Genomic DNA, 18,217 nt, shown 5'->3' on the forward strand with positions numbered 1-18,217 from the left:
ATGCCCTTGAAGAACAAATCAAACAAGTGCAGATGCAGCCATTGCAACTACAAGATCATGCCCTTGAAGCCTCTTTGGTTACCAGGTACGAGCAAAATATGACCAAACTAACATATTATTATATGCAGAGAGCTAAAAAGCATTGGGTCAAAGATGGTGACAGAAATACTTCTTATTTTCACCATGCAATCATGAAGCGTAGGAGAAGAAATACTATTGTCTCAATCAAAGATGAAAATAATGTTAGTCACTTCATGCCGAAGCAAATTAGCAACACTTTTGTAACCTACTTTAGACATATCTTTGCTTCTCCGAATGCTAACAATGGCAGGCCATACTTGGGTTCTCAACTCCCTGAAGGAAACCAAGATTACACTTATACTGTACCTGATAAGAAAGAACTTTGGGAAACACTCAATGAGATGAAAAGAAACGCCTCGCCAGGTCCAGATGGTTTTAATGTGGAATTCTTTTTGGCTACATGGAGCTGGATTGGAGACGATGTCACCATGCTGGTGCGATCTTTTTTTGAATCTGGTATTCTTCCTGCACACATAAATGATACTCACATTGCTTTAATTCCAAAAAAACTTGTGCCCCTAGTTCCGGCTGACTATAGACCCATTAGCCTTTGTAATGTTGTTTATAAGCTGATTGCAAAATCTTTAGCCAACAGGCTTAAGCCCCACTTGCCGGACTACATTCACCCTTCCCAGCAAGCTTTCATTGAAGGTAGACGTATCAACAACAATATTATCATTGCCCAGGAAATAACCCACTCCTTTGCTCTTACATCTTGGAAAGAGAAAGCCTTCATGCTCAAAATTGATCTTGCAAAGGCTTTTGACCGTCTTGAATGGAATTTTATCGTCGCAGCCCTCTCTCGCAAAGGGTTGCATGGTCATTTCATTAATTTGGTCCATGCCTGTATTTCTTTGCCAACCTTTTCTGTTGTCATTAATGGCCAACCCTATGAGAGATTCCGTAGCGAAAGAGGTATCAGACAAGGCTGCCCCCTCTCTCCATATCTCTTTGTGCTTGCAATCAATGAACTTTCCCTCGCTTTGCAGGAAGCCATGTCAAATAGTTCTCTAGTCGGCATTGTTTTAGGCCCGAACTGCCCTCCAATACACTCACTCTTATTTGCTGATGACCTCCTGATATGTGGCAGGGCAAATTGTCAAGAAGCTTCAACTATGATGCACATTCTTCAGTCCTTTTGCGCCAATTCTGGCCAAACCCCAAACTGGTCGAAATCCGGCATTGTTTTTAGCAAACATGTTTCCCCCAACAGCGCTGCTGCGATCAAGCAAATTTTTCCTGTCCCGGAGATGGATGCTTCTTTCGCTCACCTTGGGCACCCCCTCATCCTCCCAGGAAAAGACCGAACTGCGGCTTACAACTTTGTACTCGACAAATTTAAATCTAAACTTAGTACCTGTAAGGCTGACAAACTCTCCCATGCAGCTAGACTCACTCTCATCCAATCAGTGTTTGCCTCCATACCAATCTATTACATGTCCAACATATTGTTCACCAAGAAACTCATCGCAAAACTCACTGCTATCATTCGAACCTTCTGGTGGACAGGAGTGAGAGATGAAACTAATAGCCGGTCGCTTTGCTTAAGGGCTTGGAAAGATATCTGCGCTCCAAAAAAGGAAGGCGGCCTAGGCATCCGGAATTTCCAAGCCATGAACCAGGGCCTCATTCTTATGGCGGCTTGGCGCATTGCTGAAAAACAAGATGATTTCCTTCACAAGGTCCTAAAAGCAAAATATTTTCATGACTCTTCTATTTGGCCCCAAGCTCAACATTCCGAAATCAGCCTTTTGGGCCTCGATTCTCAAAGTCTTGCCACTCCTACAAACCCACTCTTTTTATCAGCTAACCAGAGGGGACGTTTCTATTTGGAGTACCCCTTGGTGCCAAGCATGGACTCGTATTTATGATGATTTGATCATTCAACACTCTGATTTTGTTTACCCAGCGTTAGTTAAAGATCTTTGGCTTCCCAATTAGCATGCTTGGAATGAGCAACTCATTGACAGGTTATTTCAGCAGCCCACAGCGCAGGTTATCAAGCAAACTCATATTATTATTTCCCAGGATCAAGATATCTTATGTTGGAAGCTTACACCTAGTGGTAAATGCAACTCGAAAAGTGCCTATCTTACTTGTTTGCAGAGATTACAAGAACTAGGAGAGCCGATGCCAAGACAAGTAGCTCCTGCTACTATCCAACTACTTAATCAGGTTTGGAAACATAAACAGATCATCCCAAGAATACAAACTTTTCCTTGGCGTTTTCTTCGGAGGGCGATCCCTACAGGAGCTAGAGCGGGTAAGTACTCTACACGCATAAGCACTCTTTGTTGCAGGTGTGGACTACAGGAGGACGATGCCCATCTCTTCTTCACATGTCATTTTGCAAGGGCTGCCTGGTTTAGCTCTCCTTGGTTCATTCACATTGATCTTCTCACACAAAACTGCACCTCTTTAACTCAAATTATTCTGAATTTGTTGAATATGAATCACCCCCATGCCACTTTGCAGAATATTCTAACTTTCATGTGGTGTATCTGGAAGTCTAGAAATGACTGCCTTTTTGGTAGAAAGAAGGGGCATCCTTACCAAATCAATCTCAATGCACGAGCTCTTCAAAACAATTTAGAACTGCACAATCTTATTGAATCTGACTTGCAGGTGCAGCAACAAGTCCAGGCACCCTCTCAGCACACTTTAGAGTCTGCTTCCATCCCACATCAGGGCTGCACACTTCGGTCTGACCTTCTTATTTCAGGTGCAAGAGTGTATGCTGATGCTTCATGGAAATGCAACAAAACCCCAGCTGCTGCAGGTTCCACGGTGACAGGAATTGGTGTATTTCTCCAGTATGAGACAAATGGTCAGAGCTTCAAGGTGATGATCCAAGCCTCCACTACTCTGCTGCCATCAGTCCTGCAAGCCGAAGCAAAAGCGTTGCTGCTTGCGGCGAAACTTGCTGAATGGTTGCAGATCGACAAGCCTACATTCCTAACAGACAATCAGGTCCTTGCTAAGGCGGCGGCAAGCAGAACAATTGATCATGCTCTTCTACATTGGGATGCGAGAAATATACTTGCAGATTTCTTCAATGCTACACGCAGGTCGCGAGCCCAGGTGTTTCATATTCGGAGAGACTTAAATTTTGTTGCCCATAACTGTGCTCATCAGGTTCTTAGGCAGGACCTAAGTCAGCCTATCTACAGCTGTGTACGTTCAGCTCATGCTAATTCTCCATGTCCTGCTATCTCAATCTTGCAAAATTTAGTTTGCCAGGACTTTGTAATTCACGCTGTACTTTGCAATTGAGCTGAATGAAAATTTAGCGCCTCTGGCGCCTCTTGTTGTTCAAAAAAAAAAAAAAGATCGGCCAATCACCTGGCTCATCTGTGTGGTAAACATGCTTGCACATTGATGGTGACGGATAGTTGGATCAGTGTTACCCTGGACTTTCTTGTCATCAGCCTTCAAGCTGATTCGGCTGGAGCTGTTTTAGATGAATAAAAGCTCTCTGAATTTCCTGCAGAAAAAAAAAGACCACTACTGGCATTACAACAGGATTTGGTGTACATCGTACGCACGTACTTGGACCTCCCTCGCAGGCTCACCATTTGCACGCGTACCGGGTAAGTAAATCTTAACAGTTACGGAGTAGTACACAATAGACAGTGCAGGACTGATCCAACAGCAGAGTTACTACGACGCCGCACGTACGAGTTGCACGCTTTCGGTGCGCAGCAGTGGCCGGCAGTTCGGCACCAAACTGCACGTACTAGATAGGCAACAGAATTGACACCGGAAACGCACGCAGTAAGGTTCCAGGACCGGCCGGAAGTCAAGGAACCATCCACCCGGCCCTATCCAGCCACGTCAAGCAGAGAAAACAGCGTCACCGATTCGATGGGCAAACCGGTGGTCAACACAACACTAGCTAGAGCATCTCTAACTGAATTTCTAAATGTTAGAGGAGAAAACGGTGCATTGTTTACCGATGAGAAAAAAATTAGCTCCTATAAATTTCGGCTGCCAGAATCGATCTCCTAAATCTGAACTTCTATATTTAAATCTTCTACTAGCCACATTGCAATCAGACGAAAAAACACCAAATTGAAACAAAGACACTTATATTCAAGCCACCTAGTCGTCAAGGCCACCGAGCCAGCGTTGAAGCAGTCGTCGCAAAGGTCGATGACGCCTTGCGTCGATACGGAGGAAGACGCCACCACCATCGCGAGGAAGACGAGGTTGCCATCAAAGAAGGTCCCACTGCCTATCGGTGCCACTGAAGAGGCGAAGCCGCAGGGCACGGCGTACTCCTCGTAGCCCTGCGCCTCTGCTGCGACGCGGCCGGGATTCAGCTGACGAAGCTCGGCCATATACCTCTCGCTGGCGGCCTCGACCTCGATTCGCTCCTGAGCCTCTCGGTCCTCCTGAGCGATGCGCGCGGCGCGGCCGTGGCTCGGAGGGTAGAAGAGCTCCGTCTGTGGTATTGGCGGCCACTACCGTAGACCGCGCCACGTCGGTGGTGCCCAACCGTTTCGGCGGCATCTGAGGCTTCGCGAGGGTCGATTCCTGTGGCGTCACATCGGCTGGAAACTCCGAAGGGGCTGCAAAAGCAAGCTCCGGTGACATTTTGGTCGGGGAAGGGGAGAATACCGGCGGCGGTGATGACTGGTGTCGGTTTTGGGTTGGATGGAATTTTTTTTGAGTCGAGTTCTTGGCCGAGCATATTTAAGAGAGTGGAGAAGATTATAGGAGTCAATCAGTCAATATCCTATATTTTCTTCTCCAAACGATTTTATGGCTTCGGTTAGAGCTGCTTTCAACTCATCCGACCCCGGAAAGGGTTTGGGTTAGAGATGCAAGGTGGCGTCTGGCATATGCGCATTTCTTCCGGCTCAGTCCTATACCTGCCACCGTAGGCAGACCATGCCCGGAACAGGACCGCTCTAGAGCTCTGCGACCGCGATCGAGCCCCTACCGCTTCTCCTTGGTCCGTAGGCCTGGTGGGATGAATCAACCGTGAATCGAATGAGCCGCATTTATCTGTTGTTTGCGGAACGGGCACGTACGATCGGGTAATTGAACACGTGAATTTATTCGGGTCAGCGAGGTAGTATGTGTGCATTGCTGATTCTGCCTTCTGGCCCCGGTCGATGACGTCGGGGGGCGGTGCATACAGTCGCAGGATATACTAGTAGGAACTTAACTGCGACAGGAAGCATGTTGTGAAACCGTAGGCCACCGGGACCAGCTCCATCCGAGTTTACTACACACTCCTGCTATGCGCTCTGCTGCCCGGGCTCACGATGCTAGGCTCGTCGGCGGTCGGCGTGCTGGGACTGCCTCTACCTCGGCCACTCCGTTCGGTCCCGGCTCTGCAAAATCTTACCACACGAGAGGAATTAGGGAGCCGCTGTATGCCGACCGGGTCGGCACGTACGGGTGCCGCACACCCTCCAACCCGGCGGCTGTTAACTGGGCTGCGGCCCATCAGGTAACCTTTTTTTCTTATTTTTTTCCTTTTTCTGTTTGTAGTTTTGTTTTTAAAAACTAATATTTTACAGGTTTTTTTTTATCTTTTCAAAAGTTGTTCAAAATTTTCTATCTACAAATTTTTTTTAAAATCGAATTTAAACCCGTTCAAAATTTTAAAATCGTTAAAAAATTAAAACTTTTTAAAATCTAAGATTTGTTCAAATTACAAAATTTGTTCAAATTTGAAAAAAACGTTCAAAATTTAAATTTGTATAAATTTCAAAATTCGTCCAAAATTTGGAAATTCGTTCAAGATTAAATTTTGTTCCAATTTCGAAATTCGTTCAAATATAAAAATAGTTCAAAATTTAAAATTTGTTCAAATTTCAAAATTCGGTCAAACTTGAACATTTTTAAATTTAAAAAATTTCGAAATTAAACAGAAAAGTAAAACGAGAGAACAAAAAAGAAAACGGAAAATAGAAAACGGAAAAGAAAAAAAGAAAAGGCGAAAAAACAGGAAAAAAAGTGGCCTAACCGGGCCGAGCCACACCGCGCGCGGGGGTGTGCGGCGCGGTGTGGGTGCCGACCAGGTCGGCATATAGGAAATGGGGAGATGTTATCCACCGAGCTGGTCGGTGCCGAAGAGGTCGCCGCACACCCCGCCCGCCCCGAATTACTTACTGGGCTGCGCGGCCCAACATCAGGTAGGCCGGGTTTTTTTCGTTCCTTTTTTTCTGTTGTTTGTTTTCTTTTTTAAAAAAATCTTTTTTTAAAACCTGAACATTTGTAAAAAAATTTAAAAAAATCAAATTAAAATGAAATTACTTTTAAAAAATCTGAACATTTTCAGATTTGAACACTTTTTAATTTGAACAAAAATGTATTTTTTTCTATGAACAATTTCTGAATTTGAACATTTCTGAATTGAACAAAATTTATATTTGAACAATTTTCGAATCTCAACAATTTTCATATTAGAACAATTTTCAAATTTGAACAAATTTCGAATATGAACGATTTTCATATTTGAACAATTTTTGAATTTAAACTGTTTTCATATTTAACAATTTTTGAATTTTAGTAATTCTCAAATTTGAACGTTTTCGAATTTAAACATTTTTCAAATATAGAATTTTCCAAACAAAAGAAAAAATAAAAAGAAAAAAAAGAAAAGAAAATAGAAAACAGAAAAACAAAATAAGAAAAAAAAAGAGAAAACGAAAGAAAAACGTTAAATGGTCCAGGCACAATACCCGACCAGGGTGTGCGGCAACCGCATCGGCACCGCCTAGGAAATGCCGAGGAATTATACCAACGGAGACCTCATCTGTCAAGCTGGGCCGCTCATTGATACACCTTTCCTCCCTTCTTCTCTGGGCCTCGTTTCATGCCTATGTGGAATTGGGTCACTTGAAACGCAGATCCTATATGCCGACCAGCATGGGCCGCTCCAGTATAGCGCTGCCTCTTTAGTTTTCTGTTTTTTTGTTTTTTTCATTCATGTTTTTTCTTTCCTTTTCTTCTTTGTTTCTTTTTTGTTTCTCTTTCTTTAAAGACGTAAAAATATTAGGGTTCGAATTTTCTTAAAGATTTTCAAAAGGATCATTTTTCATATTTGTTCAATTTTAAAATAAATTTTTTGAGAAATTTTCTAAAAAACAAAGTTTGAAATTTTTCGAATTTTTGAATTTTTTTTTCATTTTTTGAATATTGTTCAAGCTACGAAAATGTTCAATATCAAAAAATTTCAAATTTTAAAATTATTATCGAAAATATTCAATTCTTTTTATTTTTAACCAGAATTGTCCTATTCATGTAAATTTTGATTTCTATAAAATGCTCAGTTTTTTTTAAATAGGACCTAGGTGTGTGCGGTGGGTCATACGTTGTGACCAGGTCTGGTCAGCATATAGCGCCCCCCCCCCCCCCCGCGCACACACACTTAGACACCCAACAAGGGTGGGATTCTGCAACACTATTTGGTGACTGGCAATACCGACTATAGGTCTTTCTTCTGAATTTCTGGCCCAATACTTCCCAATCAAACTTCGCCAAGGAAAATCATGCATTTACAACTTTCCCTAAAGGGAAGCTATTAATAGGACAACTTAAAAGTACACGTCTGTTTGGGTTTTGAAGTACACACATGGAAATACTAGCACGCTAGGCTAGGAAGTGCAATGAAAACATAAGGTAAAAACCTCATATGCGGGGATGATCTGCTTGCAACACGTGTCAACGCAGGAGCTTCTACCGCTACACCAGCTGGCTTTCGGGAAGGTCTGCACTTCCCTAGTCCTACGCTCTCATGTGCTCTCCCATGCTACATCCCATTATCCCATAGAATGTTTAATAGACAAGCCACCTACAAGATTCATGCTTTTATTAATATGAACACCACAACATTAAAGGCCCCATGAGGCCGTACATCAGCGGGGAGAATCCCCCACGGCCGAGGGGCATACACGTGCCATGGAACTAGTTGGGGGTAAACTGGAGGACCTGTGGCGGCGGAGGAGAAGGGGATGCAACGATAGAAAAGGTGATACATTGAGGGGAATGAGGATTTGTTACATCAAATCCCCTACTGCCTACCGCCTAGATGGATCATTATTCGGGTGAAATATTTGAATTGGACAAATAGATCGAGCAAGGTAAATAGGAGTTATCAAAAACTACTTCCAACATAAAATATAATGCAACTGGAATGCTAAGTGTGATACTTCAACCAATTGAATAAATCAACAAAGACAGTGAAAACAAATTATAAATTGATAAAGAAAGGAACGGGCACTGGTAGAAAAACAGGCTTCCGTCCAGCCACATAAGTCGCGAAGCTATAGGAACCGCGACTAATGGGACCTTTAGTCGCGGTTCGGGAGGCGAACCGCGACCAAAGGCCTGGGCCCAGGGCGCTCGGTGGCCAGCTGGTGCACGTGGGGGGCTTTAGTCGCGGTTGGCCGGGCAAACCGCGACTAAAGGTGCCCGAAGGCCTTTAGTCATGATTGGCCGTGCCAACCGGGACTAAAGCCCCTCCCCTATATATACCCATCCAGCAGCCAACACTTAGCCATTTGGAGCCATTCTCTTCACAAACTTCACAAGTGGGTGTTAGGTTTGCTTTTGGTTCCTCTTATGCACATAAGGTGTTTGATGAAATGCCCCAAGAGCATGAAACAAACATGATATGAAGTGTTGGAGCCACACTTGAGCTTTCTCATTTATTTTTTCCTCCTCGATCGCGGTTAGCAACTTGAACCTTTGATGTGTCATTGATAAAATATGCATGTGTGTAGTTCATTGTTTAATTTATATTATTTGTAGCTAGTTAGTTTAACAAATGCATGATGGTTAATTATATATTTTATATTATAATAATGCAGATGAATCGGCAATGGATGTACGGTAACCGACTCTCCGGCGAGTTCAGTACGGGTTTGAAAGATTTCCTCGTAGTGGCTAATGCGAACAAGCAGGGGGGTTTTGTTATCTGTCCATGTGTTAACTGTAAGAATCGAAGGGTTACTCTTCCTCAAGAGATGTTCACATGCACCTGCTTCGCACGGTTTCATGCCAAGCTATAATTGTTGGACCAAGCATGGAGAAAGAGGGGTTATAATGGAAGAAGATGAAGAAGGGGATGATTTCATCGATGAAAGCTATCTTGCTCATTTCGGTGATACTTTCATGGAGGATCTTTGAAGGTGAAGGGGAAGGTGAAGGGGAAGGTGAAGAAGAGGCACGTGATGATCCCGTTGATGATCTTGGTCGGACCATTGCTGATGCACGGAGACGCTGCGAAACTGAAAAGGAGAGGGAGAATTTGGATCGCATGTTAGAGGATCACAGGAAGGCGCTGTACCCCGGATGCGTTGATGGTCTGAAAAAGCTGGGCTGCACACTGGATTTGCTGAAATGGAAGGCACAGGCAGGTGTAGCTGACTCGGCATTTGAAAACTTGCTGAAAATGTTGAAGAATATGTTTCCAAAGAATAACGAGTTGCCCGCCGCACGTATGAAGCAAAGAAGGTTGTCCGCCCTCTAGGTTTAGAGGTTACGAAGATACATGCATGCATCAACGATCGCATCCTCTACCGCGGTGAATACGAGAATTTGAATGAATGCCGGTATGCACCGCATTGCGTTATAAGATCGAGGCGATGACCCTGGTGACGATGTTGAGGGCCGAAACCCAGGAAGAGGGTTCCCGCCAAGGTGATGTGGTATGCTCCTATAATACCACGGTTGAAACGTCTGTTCAGAACAAAGAGCATGCCAAGTTGTTGCGATGGCACAAAGAGGACCGTAAGTCGGACGGGGAGTTGAGACACCCGCAGATGGAACGCAATGGAGAAAGATCGATAGAGAGTTCAAAGATTTTGCACCGACGCAAGGAACATAAGATTTGGTCTAAGTACGGATGGCATGAATCCTTTTGGTGAGCGTAGCTCCAGCCATAGTACCGGCCCGTGACTCTATGCATCTACAACCTTCCTCCTTGGTTGTGCATGAAGCGGAAGTTCATTATGATGCCAGTGCTCATCCAAGGTCCGAAGCAACCCGGCAACGACATCGATGTGTACCTAAGGCCATTAGTTGATGAACTTTTACAGCTGTGGGGCAGACCTGGTGTCCGTGTGTGGGATGAGCACAAAGAAGAGGAATTTGACCTACGAGCGTTGCTTTTCGTAACCATCAACGATTGGCCTGCTCTTAGTAACCTTTCGGGACTGTCAAATAAGGGATATAATGCATGCACGCACTGCTTACATGAGACTGAAAGTGTACATTTGCCAAATTGTAAGAAGAACGTGTACCTTGGGCATCGTCGATTTCTTCCGAAAGGTCATCCAAGAAGAAAGAAAGGCAAGCATTACAACGGCAAGGCAGATCACCGGCCGAAGCCTGCGGAACACACCGGTGCCGAGGTATTTGATATGGTCAAGGATTTGAAAGTCATCTTTGGAAAGGTCCCGGCGGACAATCGTTCCGAAGGGAGCTGACGGGCACGCAGCCATGTGGAAGAAGAAATCTATATTCCGGGAGCTAGAATATTGGAAAGTCCTAGAAGTCCGCTCTGCAATCGACGTGATGCACGTTACGAAGAATATTTGCGTGAACATCCTAAGCTTCTTGGGCGTGTATGGGAAGTCAAATGATACAAAGGAAGCACGGCGGGACCGGCAAAGTTTGAAAGACCCCGATGACCGGCATCCGGAACGGTTTCAAGGTCATGCCGCTACGCTACGACCAAAGAAGAGAAGGTCATCTTTTTGAATGCCCGAGCAAGTATGAAGGTCCCGTCAGGATTCTCATCCAATATAAAGGGAATAATAAACATGGCGGAGAAAAAGTTCCAAAACCTGAAGTGTCCACGATCGCCACGTGATTATGACGCAATTGCTTCCGATTGCTTTGAGGGGCTCCTGCGGGAAAATGTTCGAGTAGCCATTGTGAAGCTATGTGCATTCCTCAATGCAATCTCTCGAAGGTAATCAATCCGGAAGTTCTACCACGGTTACGTAACGATGTGATCCAATGTCTTGTCGTTTCGAGTTGGTGTTCCCGCCATCCTTCTTCAATATTATGACGCACCTCCTGGTTCACCTAGTCGATGAGATTTCCATTCTCGGTCCTGTATTTCTACACAATATGTTCCCCTTCGAGAGGTTCATGGGAATATTAAAGAAATATGTTCGTAACCGTGCTAGGCGAAGGAAGCATCACCAAGGGCTATGGAAATGAGGAGGTAATTGAGTTTTGTGTTGACTTTGTTCACGACCTTAAGCCGATTGGTCTTCCTCGATCGCGGCACGAGGGGAGACTAAGTGGAAAAGGCACGATCGGAAGGAAATCAACGATATGTATGGACGGCCATTCTCTCGATGAAGCACACCACACGCTTCGACCAATTCCAGCTTGGTGGCTCCGTACTTTGAGAAACACAAGAATATTTTACGCTCGGACAACCCCCGGGAAGCCTGAATCCTGGATTAGGAAGGCCCACATGGAGACTTTCGGCTTGGTTGAGAAAACATTTAATGAGTGACGATCATGTTGTAGATCAATTGTACATGTTGGCCAAGACACCATCTTCGACTATAACGACTTTCCAAGGGTACGAGATAAATGGGAATACATTTTACACGATCGCCCAAGATAAAAAGAGCACCAACCAAAACAGTGGTGTCCGCTTTGATGCAGCAACCGAGAATGGGCAAAAGGTCACATATTATGGTTACATAGAGGAGATATGGGAACTTGACTATGGACCCTCCTTTAGGGTCCCTTTGTTCCGGTGCAAATGGTTCAAGCTAACAGGAGGTGGGGTAAAGGTGGACCAGCAATACGGAATGACAATGGTGGATTTCAACAATCTTGGTTACCTTGACGAACCATTCGTCCTAGCGAAAGATGTCGCTCAGGTTTTCTATGTGAAGGACATGAGTAGCAAACCGAGGAAACGGAAAGATAAGAAAACGATCAGTACATCATGCGATGATCCAAAGCGCCACATTGTTCTTTCGGTGGAAAAGAAACATCGTGGGAGTGGAGGACAAGACAGACATGTCGAAGATTATAATATGTTTGCTGAAATTCCGCCCTTCAAAGTGAACACCGACCCAAGCATTAAGTTAAATGATGAGGATGCTCCATGGATACGGCACAATCGTAAGCAAGCGGGGACACAAGGGAAGAAATGATGTGTAATAATTTATTGTACCAAACTTTGTTGAATGAATCATGTGAATTATATTACCGTGATGTGTTTGGTGTCCATTTTCGAATGATTCAATTGACTCGAGATAGCAACGATGATACATGAAATTTGGAGTGATTCGGTCATACTCCTGCATACAGGAAATTTGGAGTGACTAAGTCATACTCCTGCATACATGAAATTTGGAGTGACTAAGTCATACTCCTGCATACAGGAAATTTGGAGTGACTAAGTCATACTCCTGCATACATGAAATTTGGAGTGATTTAGTCATACTCCTGCCTAGGCGTATAATATGCATACTCGTAGTCTTCATAGCCGCCGCCGTTGTACTGGTAGTCGTCGCCTTCTAAGTTGCCGGCGTCGTCGTCGCTGTTGCCGCTGCTGCTTCGGGCGGCGCTCGTGGCTCAAACTGAGGGTAGCGCAAGCGGGGGATATCGCCGGCCGTGATGTAGTCCATGACGCTCTGCAGAGTCCGGCCGTACCACCATAGCCGACGGCCGGCCTCGTGGAAGTTTCCAGGAGGCAGACCGTCCTCCTCATACCTGGCGAGCGCCCTCTCACGCCGATTGATGAAGAAGGCGTCCCAAGTATGCTGGTTATCGGGATGCCAGCGGGGATTCATCCGCTGCTCTGGCGTGAGGTCGAGGTAGTAGTGGTTCGTGATGGCCGCCCGGCGCGCAGCACTCGAGGGACGGGAGGGACCGGCACGCCGCCGGCGCTTAGGCTCCGGCCCGGCAGTGGACGCGGTAGCCGGTGGGCAAGGGTAGTTCGAGGCGCAAAGCTCCTCCACCCGCCGGGTAGGTTAGAGTGGGTGCGGTGGAAGCCATGAGAGAGTGATGAGAGATTGTAGAGATGTGATAATGCTGGCCAAGCCGGGCTACCTATATGTAGTGACAAATGGCGGGAAAAATGGGAGCGGGAAGACAGGAGGCGGGAAGAAAGAGGCGGGAAGAAAGTGGCGGGAAGAAAGAGGCGGGAAGAAAGTGGCGGGAAGAAAGTGGCGGGAAGAAAGAGGCGGGAAGAAAGTGGCGGGAAGAGTTTTGATATATTATTTGTATTTTTAAAATTTTGAATTGAATTAGTTTTATTTTTCTGAATTTTTTGATATATTATTTGTATTTTTAAAATTTTGAATTGAATTAGTTTTATTTTTCTGAATTTTTTGATATATTATTTGTATTTTTAAAATTTTGAATTGAATTAGTTTTATTTTTCTGAATTTTTTGATATATTATTTCTATTTTTAAAATTTTGAAATGAATTAGTTTTATTTTCTGAATTTATTGATGTATTATTTGTATTTTCAACATTTTGAATTGAATTAGTTTTATTTTTCTGAATTTTTTGATATATTATTTGTATTTTTAACATATTGAAATGAATTAGTTTTATTTTGCTGAATTTTTTGATATATTATTTGTATTTTTCACATTTAGAAATGAATTAGTTTTATTTTCACATTTAGAAAATGAAAATAATTTTGAAAAAGGCCTTAAGTCGCAGTTGGCCTGGCCAACCGCGACTAAAGGTCGTTTTCCGCGGGAAACCGAAAATGGGGCGAAAAATGCTTTAGTCGTGGTTGGGGTAGCCTTTAGTCGCGGTTGGTGACCCTAACCGCGACTAAAGCGCCGACGGTATAAATACCGCGCGGGCGGCACGCAGGATCGCACTTCTCCTTCCTCAGTCGAACCGCCAGGCTGCCTCTTCGTCGACCTCGCCTCCGCCGCGCCGCCCTCGTCGCTGCCGTCGCCGCCCTCGTCGCCGCCGCCTCCTTCTTCTTCCTGCGCCCTCGTCGCCCGTACGTCGAACCCTGGCCTATGCCGTCTTCTTCTTCCTGCGCCGTCGCCGCCCTTCGTCGCCGCGCGCGCCGCCGCGCCGAACCGCCCTGTGACGCCGCGCCGCCGCCGCCGCGGACGCGCCACGCCGCGATGCGCGTGCCGCGCACGCGCCGGACCTTGCGCGCCGCGCCGCCGGCCAGACCTTGCGCGCGGTTACAGAGAGAGAGAGGAGAGAGGCGGCCGGGTGCGCCCCGGCGGTTTTTTTTTCTTTTTTTTTCCTAATTTTTTGATATGCAAATTATGAACTTTGACTTAAAAAGATTGTGTAAAAAAAATGAATTACAATTTGACTTAAAAAGATTGTGTAAAAAAAATTCACTTAAAATTAAGTTTGTCTAAAAAATGAACTAATTAAAATTTCACTTAAAAAAGAACTCAAATTTGACTTACAAAATTTGACTTAACCACCGCGCGTATACGGAGGGAGGGGCGAGCCCCTCGTCGCCCCCTACGTATACGCGCGGTGTTTTTTTTTTGGATCGAGAGGGGGCGGCGAGGGTTATACGTACATGTGTATATGGAGGGGGCGCGGCGAGAGGCCGAGAGCGCCGCCGCCGCTGCCGCCCCCCTTTCGCCAGCGCCCTTTCGCTACCGACCCCGCGTGTATATGGAGGGGGCGGCGAGGGTTATACGTACATGTGTATATGGAGGGGGCGGCGAGGCCGAGAGCGCCGTCGCCGCTGCCGCCCCCTTTCGCCAGCGCCCTTTCGCCACCGACCCCGCGTGTATATGGAGGGGGCGGCGAGGCCCTCGCCGCCCCCTCCGTATACGCGCGGGTTTTTTTTGTTTTTTTACGAGAGAGAGGATCGGCTCCGCCACCTCCACTGCCACCGCCCTTTCGCCACCGCCACCGGTCTCTCGGTCACGCGGTCACTGCGAGGCGAGGTCGATCGTCCGCATATACACATCTAATACGCGTCACCGCCACCGCCACCGCCCTTTCGCCACCGCCCTTTCGCCACCGCCACCGGTCTCTCGGTCACGCGGTCACTGCGTCACCCCTCTCGCCTCCCTCGTCGCCCTCTCTGTTTATATGTAGAAGAGATGTGATAATGCATATACACAATTAATTTGTTTTGACTACATGTTTTCAGGACTGACATATGGCGGTCGATAGAGCTGACCCGATTCTGGACAACTATGATCCGGACCTTGAAGACCATATGTTCGGCATCATAAAAGGCGATATTCTATATGTGCCGACCGGACAAGAAGAAGATGATATCTCTTCTTATCTGAACCTTGAGGGTGAAGATGAAGGGCGCCGTCAGCAAGATGATGCCGAAGAAACGTCGATAAACGACGATCTTCAATTGGAAGTAGCAACCACCTCTGGCGCCGAGGTATATATATACATTGAGCCTCTGGTGATACAAACTAACTGATTTGAATAAATATGTGTGTACTAACGCGCGCGACTCTCTTTCTTATTTTAGCCCTCGGCCGGATCGTCGAAAAAATCGAGTACGTCGTCAAAGCGTGGCGCAACCAAGACGATGAAACCAGGAGAAACATGCACCATCGAGGTTGTCGAGGAAGCAACCGGCAGGCCGCTGGAGCCCAGCAAGAACGCCACCAAGTTTATCAGCCAATACGGAGCCGTTGTTAGAGACAACGTCTCGATCACCGTCCAGGAGTGGAATGAGCCAAAGAAGGCACGTCTTGGTTTCACTTTTGTCGATAAGAGAACAAAAAAAGATTGCTTCAACAAGCTTATGGAACATTTCGTTCTACCTCCGGAATACCGCAAATACGATGAGAAGGGTAACAAGATTCAGGAAAACAAGGAGAGGTGCAAGCTAGTCAAACAGTTCGCTCTTTCTAAGATGTCCAACGCATTCCGAAAATACAAGCAAAATCTAGCCCATGACTTTGTCAAGCAGGGCAAGACTCCGGATTTCAAAGAACAATATGAGAAACTGCAACATGATTGGCCAGAATTTGTGAAGTAAAAGAAATCGGAGCAGTTCCTTGAAATATCGAAAAAAATAAGGATAATGCGGCCAAGAAGGAGTACAATCATATTATGGGGCCAGGAGGGTATCGCTTTTGGCAGCCTAGGTGGGAGAAGATGGAGAACGAGCTGAGGGCGCGAGGAATCCGTCCAGGTACGGAGGGATGGGACCCAAGGGCCAAAAGCTGGTGGTACGGGCATGGGGGATCGCTGAACCCGGAGACAGGGGAGTGTGTTTATCAGGGCAAAATAATTAAACCCACCCAAAAGCTTATTGAGGCAATGAGGGATGCTCAAGAGGGGAGGATCAAGTTCAACAGAGAGAACGACGCCCTGACAAAAGCCCTCGGGAATCCTGAACACGGAGGACGTGTACGAGGCATGGGGCACATTCCGTGGAAAGTAGGGTTCCCCCAGAACGATGACCCGTACGGTTACAGAAGCCGTAAGAGAAAGATGGATCGGGAAGCAGATGTTGTGGCGCGGTTGGCATCGGAAATGGATGTCATGAAGAAAACCGTGAGTGTACTAGTAGCCGAAAGAGATGCAGCTCGGGCGCAGCATGAAGATCATCCATTGGATCTCGGAAGCCAGCAGCGGAGAAGCAGCGTGGCTTCCACGGAGGCCCCACCGGCTGGTGCACCGACGATCGAAATTACTGCACCGGAGCCTTTGGTGGTCGAAATTACTGCACCGGAGCCTCCTCGCTACCCCGTGGACGATATAAAGGAGATGAAAGCATGTCATCTGTATTATCCTATCGGGAACATGTCCATGAAGGTAGCCATCGGCAGTGCTTTACCACCTGGAGCACTCCACCACAACAACCCCATTCAAGATGGCTATGCTCGTGTCACGGTGGAGGAGATAGTCCAAGGGTTTGAGGACCTGGACATTGACATTGCTACACCTGAAGGGGAGAAAAGACTTGGAGATGTCAAGCGCCAGTTCATTCTATGGCAGAAGAAATTTATCAAGTTTCCAGGCGAGGCGCCAACAAGTCCACCCCCCTACGGTGGTGGTGGTGGCGGCGGTGGCGGTGGTGGTGGTGGTGCTTCACCTACACCTCCTTCACGTCAGCCGACGCCGCCCCCCAATTCACCTCCGGCGGGTAAGCAGCCGCCGCCCCCTAGTCCGCCCCGGGCGGGTAAGCAGATGCCACCCCCCAATCCACCTCCGGCGAAGAAGCAAAAGCAGCAGTCCTGGATTATTAACCCGGACCCTTACGTACCTAAGAAAACAAAGGTACCGGAGCCATCACTGAAGCCTCTCCCCACGAGGCCTTGGGAACGTAGTGCCGAGGAAGTCGAGGCGGCCGCGACTGCTGATTTAGAGAAATGGAAGGCGGCCTGCAAGAAGAAAAGAGAGCCCGAGCCCAAGCCAGTATTTTCTGATGAGCAAAAGAAGTGGGCTAAGTCATTTTTGAACGCACCGTCCCAAGCCGTGAAGAATCTGCCTGACGACTATGCACGTGAACTAAAGAATCAGGCACGCATATTCAAGGAGAAGAATGAGGAGGCCGATAAAGCGGAATTACAAAGTGTACAAAGCGGGAAACGAGTTGTTGCCCAGCTCGGGGAACAAAGTAAACAATCGATTGCCCCGCTTATAGTGACAGCCGCCGGTCCGGATGCCCCCGAAATCATAGAAGCTGCGGCAGCACAGGGATTGACTGTAACGAGTGCCAGAGAACAAGCGGCCAACTTAGGTATTACTCTTCGTGAACTGTTAGGTCTTGATGAGGCGCCAGTGAAGGAGGTAGTACTTACATATGTGAAGAATGGGCCTCTCGTCGAGCCTCGCGCAGAAGAGGATCTACCTCCACAAATGAAAGGTCTGCTGAACTGGTACAAGGGTTACATAAAACATAAAAACGCCAAAGATTATATTTATGCGGAAGTTGGATATGAGCATCACTTCAAACAATACGTGTACAAATTCATCCGAGTGAATTGTTCCAGCTTTTCAATCTGCGCGAGTTCGACAAATCTATCATCGGTTGCTACGTTCTGTAAGTGATTTATTTCTACCCCATCTCGTTCATATTGCCTGCACTATATATATATATATATATGTCCTAACTATATTGTTGTGTCCGCTATTATACATGCAGATTGAAGATTAAGGAATGCAGAGTAAGGAGCATTTATGATGTTGGGTTCATTGACCCACACA

The sequence above is a fragment of the Lolium perenne genome, chromosome 1 (genome assembly GCF_019359855.2).
Source record: "Lolium perenne isolate Kyuss_39 chromosome 1, Kyuss_2.0, whole genome shotgun sequence".
NCBI lineage: Eukaryota > Viridiplantae > Streptophyta > Magnoliopsida > Poales > Poaceae > Lolium > Lolium perenne.